We start from the raw sequence: 7,591 nt of genomic DNA, 5'->3' as shown, positions 1-7,591 counted from the left end.
CCCCGCCCCGCGAGGGAGCCAATCCGGGGGCCGGGGAATCAAGAAGGCAAGGGAACGCCCGCCAGCCATTGGCCAGGCTTTCGGTCTCGGTAGCGCGAGGCGCTTGGATCTACTGATAACGCTGGAGAGTCGCCGGCGGGGCGCGAGGGGCTTCCTTTGGGTGGGATGGAAGGGACCACTTAGCCCCGCGTCTGGACATGTGGATTTGCTTGGAAGGGACGGCCTGTACCCATCCATCCTTCCTGCCCTCCAGGCGTGGGGCTCCCGTCTTAGTCTGAAGGGCCCCGACACGTTGGCGTAGGGATGCCAGCCTCCAGGTGAGGCCTGCAGTTGTGGCTCAACTCCAGGTGACAGAGATGAGGTCCCTGGAGAAAATGGCTGCCCTGCAGGGTGGGCTCCTTAGCATGATGCTCCACTGAGGTCCTTCCTGCCACAAATCCTGCCCACTCCTGGCTCCACCCCCAAAGTCTCCAGCTGTTTCCCAACCTGGAGCTGGCAACCCTAGTTCCCCTGGAGAAAATGGTTGCCTTGGTGGGTGGACTCCATAGTGGGATACTCCCTTGAGGTCCATCCCTGCCCACTCCCGGCTCCAACCTCTAAGTCCATTTAGGGGACAGTCCACTCCCGACTCCACCCCCTAAGTTGGCATTTCACAACTCAGCGCTGGCAACTCTAGTGGTTGAGGTAGGCCAGGCCAGGAGAGAGGGACTTGCCCAAGCTTAACCCATTTCTATGTTCTATTTTAACGGCAGTTTTGTTATCACTTTGGGAATCTCTCCACACCTGTGCTCTTCAGAAAACCTACCCTGCCACAGTTTGCAAGTGATGCTCCTGGATACGAACCCACTGAGAGAACTGGAACTGGCTCCAGGTCCCCCTGCAGGCTTCATGTGTCTCAAAGTGGGTTGCAATCGCCTTTCATTCCTCTCCCCACAACAGACATCCTGTGAGGTAGGTGAGGCTGAGAGAGCTGTGAGAGAACTGGGACTGGCCCAAGGTCACTCAGCAGGCCTGATGTGTCTAAAAACGACTTACAACCACCTCCCCTTCCCACAACAGATATCCTGTGAGGTAGTTGAAGCCGAGAGAGCTGTGAAAGAGCTGTGACTGGCCCAAGGTCACCCAGCTGGCTTTCTGTGGAGATGAGGGGAAACCAAGTACAGCAGGGGTAGTCAACCTGTGGCCCTCCAGATGTCGGTGGATTAGAATTCCCATGAGCCCCTGCCAGCAAACGCTGGCAGGGGCTCATGGGAATTGTAGTCCACGGACATCTGGAGGACCACAGGTTGACTACCCCTGAAGTACAGTTCTCCAGATCAGAGGCTACCACTCTTAACCACCACCAAGCTGACTCTCAAGGAGACAGGTGGAAGCCACTTGGGGTCCTAATTGCAGAGAAGGGCAGAGGGCCAATGAATGAAATAGATAACGGCTGCTAGCCATGAAGGGCATGCAGACTCAAAGGGAAGGTGAGAGAAAGAGAGATGGGCTCAAGGTGGACATTGGAACCCTGGACTGACCAGTCACTGTTGTTCATAGCTGTGAGAAGATTGTGAAAGGTGACTGAAATAATATAATTGGTGCTGGTACATCTTACTTGAGACCTCCTGACACCGAGGTAATGCTTTGGCCGTTTTTGAGGGGACAGACTCCTGCTAGCAGCGCCAAACGTTCTGGGATGTTCCGAATTCAAGTGGATTCTGTAGCATCTTCTGAATATCTTCAGTGTTTTTCAGTACAACGGGCTTTTTTGCTTGTTGAATAAGGAACAGAGAACCGGGAGCTTACTTCAGCTTTGTGTGACAAGGTGGGGTGTTTCCTGCTGTCCCAAAGAGAAGGTCCAGCCCTGACTTTTCTGCACCTCAGTGGAGTGGGAGAACTTTTGAAAAGCCCATCAGGGTTCGCCTTTTGGATTACCAGGATCATCATCCGAGGAAGGTACTTGGCTAGAATCCTTGCAACCTTTTTCTGATTGGCCCATTTTGGGGTTGGCCATGCCCACAACCAGCTTTCAAAATTCCAGAGTGGCCACAAGATAAACAAGGGCTCCTGACAGGCCAGACACGATTAAAAGTCAACGATTATTGCAACTGCGGGAAGAGTTTCTTCGATTCATTTCTCCTTCTGGCATTTGAATCAGCCCAAATTCCTGGCCAGTGATTCCAAGAGCTTTGTGTTTTGTTCCATGAAGCTGGGGGAGTGTGGCACCTGTGTTATTTAAGCCTTGTGCTACAGAACCCTGTGATGTTGAAATGGTAGACATGTTTAAAAAGCAGATTGCAATGTGGACTGTGGGAGGGTGTGAGGGGAGAAGGCAGCTGGTTCTACACTGGGCTGATTCTGCCATCAAACAATAGCTGTTCCATCCAGAATTAGAAACAGCCTTGGTTTTCTTACCCTGCTTTTCACACACAAAGGCATCTCAGAGCAGCTTACAAACACTTTTCCCTTCCTCTCCTCACAACAGACGATCTGTGAGGGAGGTGGGGCTAAGGAAGCTCTGACAGAACTGCTCTGCGAGAGCAGCCCTAAAAGAACTGTGACTAGCCCAGGGTCACCTTGCTGACTGCATATGGTGGAGTGGGAAATCAAACCCTATTATTCAGATTAGAGGCTGACGCTCTTGAACCCCGACACCATGCTGAGCAAATATGGGATATTTTTTCCTGTCAAGTCACAGCAGATTTAAGGTGACCCCCTGGAGTTTTCAAAGTGAGCAACATCCCATGGTTTGACATTGCCGGCCTCCACATCACAACTGTAGTGGTCTTCTATCCATATCCTAGCCAGGCCTGACCCTGCTTAGAAGAAGAAGAAGAGTTGGTTCTTATATGCTGCTTTTCTCTACCCAAAGGAGGCTCAGAGCGGCTTACACTTGCCTTCTCTGTCCTCTCCCCACAACAGACATCCTGTGAGATGAGTGAGGCTGAGAGAGCCCTGATATCACTGCTCGGTCAGAACAGCTTTATCAGTGCCGTGGCGAGCCCAAAGTCACCCAGCTGGTTCCATGTGAGAGAGTGCAGATTCAAACCCGGCTTGCCAGATTAGAAGACCACACTCCTAACTACTACACCAAGCTGGCTTAGTTTCTGAGATCTGATGAGTTCAGTTTAGCCTGGGCCATGGCGCACGGAATATTGTACCATTGAAACCCTGATTTTCCATCTACATGGCCTGTCTGATTATCCAAAAGGAGAAGAAACCAACCCATTCGGCATTCCAGAAATAATCAAGAAACTTTTTGTTCTAATCAAAGAGTATCAAAGTCTGCTTTTTCTTTAAAAAGTCTCTTGGTCAAGCCAGAACGGGATCTAAATAATCTCCCCCATTTTCAAAACAAATGCTTTTCCTCAGTGCCTTGTCCCTCTGAATATTTCTCCAAAAAGTAACCTCTTACATTCTTCTATAATTCAACGCTTCTTAATCAATAATCTTTTCATATACTCCGTCCATGGGCTCTTCCCTGTAGCGAGGACCCTGAACAGAGATTCAATTCGCTCACCCTTCTGGTTCCTAGCATGATTGTTCCGGTTGGGTTTGTATTTCCTTTTTAAAGGGCCATTGCTAGACTTTCCAGATCTCAGTTCCCTTTGGGTCTTTCTTCGGTTTAAGGCAGCTTCATGAGTTCATGAGGGAAAGAACCTCAAGTTACCAACTGGGAAGATCACATGTTGGAGATAACATGAAGGACAGGAGAATGATGTTATGAGCCACGCCAGTGGATCCCACTGGGGTTCTAAATGGGTTATACAAATATCTAAAAATACGGTCTCTATGATTTATCTATTGTCCCAAGGATGGCTCAGAAAAAGAACCCTTTTGAGATTTCTTAGGATCAAGCTTACCCGCGAAAGCAAACCACCACAAAGAAAAAGGACCAATAGACAGCAGGAAGTGGCAATTATTTTTAAACACATTGTTTTCCCCCTGCATTTGCATGGCAATCTTAGTCACTTTCTTGGAACTGAGACCCGAAGAAACTCGCAAAGATGTAAATCGTTTCAAAGAAATAAGTGCTGCGGGCCCGCATGGTCCGAAACCGAGATACACCCCGTTTATGTTTATTTGAGGAGCCTGCAGACCAATTTGTGAAACAGGAGTGTTGGCTGAAGGAGCAGGTGTTGAAGGAAATGAATAGGCGGGTCAGAAAAACTGCACAAGAGAAACCATAAGGACGGAAAGCATCGCCCTCCTGAACTGACTCTTCCTGCTTAGTCACCGGAGTTGAGGGAAGGTTAAAATGTAAGATTTATCTAGAAACAGGGCATTAAGCTTCTTAAATAATGGCGAATGCTACCAAATTGTTTCTGTCCAGATGAAGAGGTCACTGGTCAAAGCTCAGCCATTCAAGATACTGCCCACTGGGTTAAGTGTTATACTGTGAACCAGTGAAACTAACCCCCACCCAACCTCTTACCTCTATCCTTTGTTCAGAACAGTAGAGTAGACTCTGATGCTGCTGAAACAGTTTATGTTTAATTGGGTCCTGTATGGATTTGAGCTACGTTTCTAGTCCTCAGATTTATAGAGAATCAGGAATGTGTATGTCCCAGAGATTCAGAAAGGAAACACTATGTTAGGGTTAATTTACACCCCGTGGCTTTTTTCTGTGTGTTCCACGAGTGTGGCGACAGGGTTGGTTTGTGTATAGTTTTCTGGTCAAGCCAGCTGTACTGTGACAATAACAGCATCCTGTGGCATTCATAAGCACAGTGGTTGGAAGAGCGCATGTAAATGGGCAACCTTTCACCCTTTGGGCACTTGCTTATTTTAGATTCATGAAAACAGGCACATTTCCATGGGCCATGCAGCCAGGTTGGTTGAAGCTGGCCTTTTTCAACCTTTTGTCCATGGAGGAACCCCTGGAATATTTTCGAGGCTTTGAGGGCTCCCGGAAGCGGGGCCATGCCCCTTCAGAGAAGTGGGCATGGATGTAAGGTGTGGGAGCCAGCCAATCAATGGATCAATCATTGACCATTTTGATTGTGGAGAAAGAGACTAGGACTCATTCTGCACATGGAGGATAACGCACTTTCAATGTGCTTTTGCAGCTGGGTTTTCCTGTGCAGAACAGGATAATCGACTTCTAAGGTGCATTGAAGGTGCATTAATGTATGGGTGCAGATTGGGCAACAGGTGAAGTGGGCTCCAGTGGCATCTCGTGATGGCCATCTGAAGGCCACAAACGCCCAGGGTCCCCCAGAATCCCTGGCTGAAAGAATAGTTTTAAAAGGACCCAATTTAGCTTTGAGGGTAGAATACAGAGTCCAGTGGTGCAATCCTAAGCAGAGTTTCTCTTTTCTGAGTAGATTGAAGCCAGAGGGTTTAGAAGGCATAACTGTATTTAGGATTCCACTGTGATTTGGGAAATGAAGCAGGCTTCAAGTTGAGGTTACAATCCTGGCGGTCCATTGCAGGTCTCCTGTTCAGAATTCCCAGACACACCGGGGCCAATTTAGACCAGAACCGCAGCATGCATTCAGAGGAGACCAGAACCTCCTCTTCCATGCTGCTTTCCTGACATGAATTGGCTGTCTTCTAATCAGATGTTGAAATTGGGCCTTTTGTTTCGGGGGTGGGTGAGATCAGAGTTTGTTCCTTCTCCCAACTTCCTGCCCCCTCTCTCCCTCTGCAGTGGCTGAGCACCAGGCAGGGTGTTTTGTAGCTTGAAGCTGTGCCCTTTCCCATTTCCCTTGAAAGAATTAGGCAGCTATGGTTAAGCCTGGAGAATGACTGTTTGTGTCATGAAAGAAATCTCTCTTTCCCTCCCATTCAGATTGCATTTTCTACTACAGCAAGTAGCTCTCTGCTCTCAGGGGCCCTTTAAGCCCCTTGTGGCCTTCTGTGGCCAGTGTGGCTTTCTCTTTCCTCCTCCGTGTGGCAGGGAGGGAGATGGACAGTCCTTTTGGATTACAGTTGCTATCTCCAGATGGGGAAATACCTGGAGGTTTTAGGGGTGGAGCCAGAGGAGGGCGGGGCTTGGAGAGGGGAGGGATTTCAGTGGGGGTCTGATGCCACAGAAAGCGGCCATTTTGTCCAGGTGAACAGATCTCTGGAGATCTGTTGTAATCCCAGGAGATCTCCAGTCGCTGCTGGGAGGTGGCAAGCCAAGAATGACCAAAATGATGAAAAGGGCGAAAAATATATCAGAAAGTATTTTTTCATCAGTTTTTCAAAATGGGAGAACTCTTCCTCCAAAGTTTCTTTTTCAATAGGTGGCTACTTCAATGGTTTGTAAGAAATGTGACCAAAATTGCAACAAGGCTAATGGCATGAGGGAAAGTCGATTTCGATCTTTGCCAGATCTTCTTCACAGCTGATTTCCGCGTCTCTGCTTCACTCTGCTTAAGGAGGCAGAACATTTCTTTGTGGAAGCTCCTTTCCTGGAAGTCTTTTTGCTATTTTTGTGGCATTTATTATGAACAATTGAAACCGACACATCTTGAAAAAAAAAACGTTACTTGGGAGCCAGGTTTTTCCCCATTTTGAAAAACTGATTAAAAGTACTTTCTGGTATAGTGTTGACTCTTGTTTCCCTCAAATGGGTTTTTCCATTACCAGTATCACAACCTGGAAAATACAAAATAATTTGTCTTTTACAGAGCAGTCCCAACCAGAGGTGAGGAAAGGGAAGGAGACTGTAAGCCACTTTGAAATTCCTTCGGGTAGAGAAAAGCATCATATAATAATCAACTCTTCTTCAGTAAGATCAGGGCTCTCTCAGCCTTCTTCTTCTTCTTCTTCTTCTTCTTCTTCTTCTTCTTCTTCTTCTTCTACTACTACTACTACTACTACTACTACTACTACTACTACTACTACTACTACTACTACTACTACCTTTTAAATGCCTGTAATGAACTTAGAAGGGTGCAAATTTTCATGGAATGACAACATTAACAGTACAGTCCTAAGAGCATCGCTAAACATACTTTAAGATTCTCAGTGCTTAGGATCTCTTTCTTGGCACTTTAGCCAATGCTGAAATGTGGTTGAGAGCATCTGCCGTGTTAAAACTTAACAATTCTGGGTCTATCATTCCCTTTAATTTCTAGCTGTGATTTTGAGGCACCACTGACCAATTTGTGGAACTATGACCCGATGACTGTTCTTGTTCACATGACCTGATCCAAACCAAAGAACAAAACGTATTTGATTTTATTTCACTTAAAATTTATTTGTAGATTGAATGGACTTCCAAATTGAGCACTGTACATTAGGGGGGGGGAATAAGACCATGAGCCTTGTTTGTCCGAACAAAACCACTTAAAAGTGACTACAAAGTTTAATCCAGTTGGGGAAGAGCCATGTTAGTTTTAAGGAGGCAGAACAAAGCCAGAGTCCAGCGGTGCCTTTGAAGACTAACGGAGTTTGATTCAAGGTAGAAGCTTTCCTGTGCAAACACACTTCTTCATATATGTATACATGAGTTAGTGTGTTTCTGAAGAGGTATGCTTCTATAGATATTCTATAGATATTATACATTATACACTCAGATATTATCTATCTAGTTTCGTTATAATATTCTAATTATAACATCATATACAGATAGCATATATATATATATATTATTTGCATATTTATTATTATTATA

This window comes from Paroedura picta, chromosome 7, assembly GCF_049243985.1.
Source record: "Paroedura picta isolate Pp20150507F chromosome 7, Ppicta_v3.0, whole genome shotgun sequence".
Lineage (NCBI taxonomy): Eukaryota > Metazoa > Chordata > Lepidosauria > Squamata > Gekkonidae > Paroedura > Paroedura picta.
Note: the sequence above shows the minus strand (reverse complement) of the source record.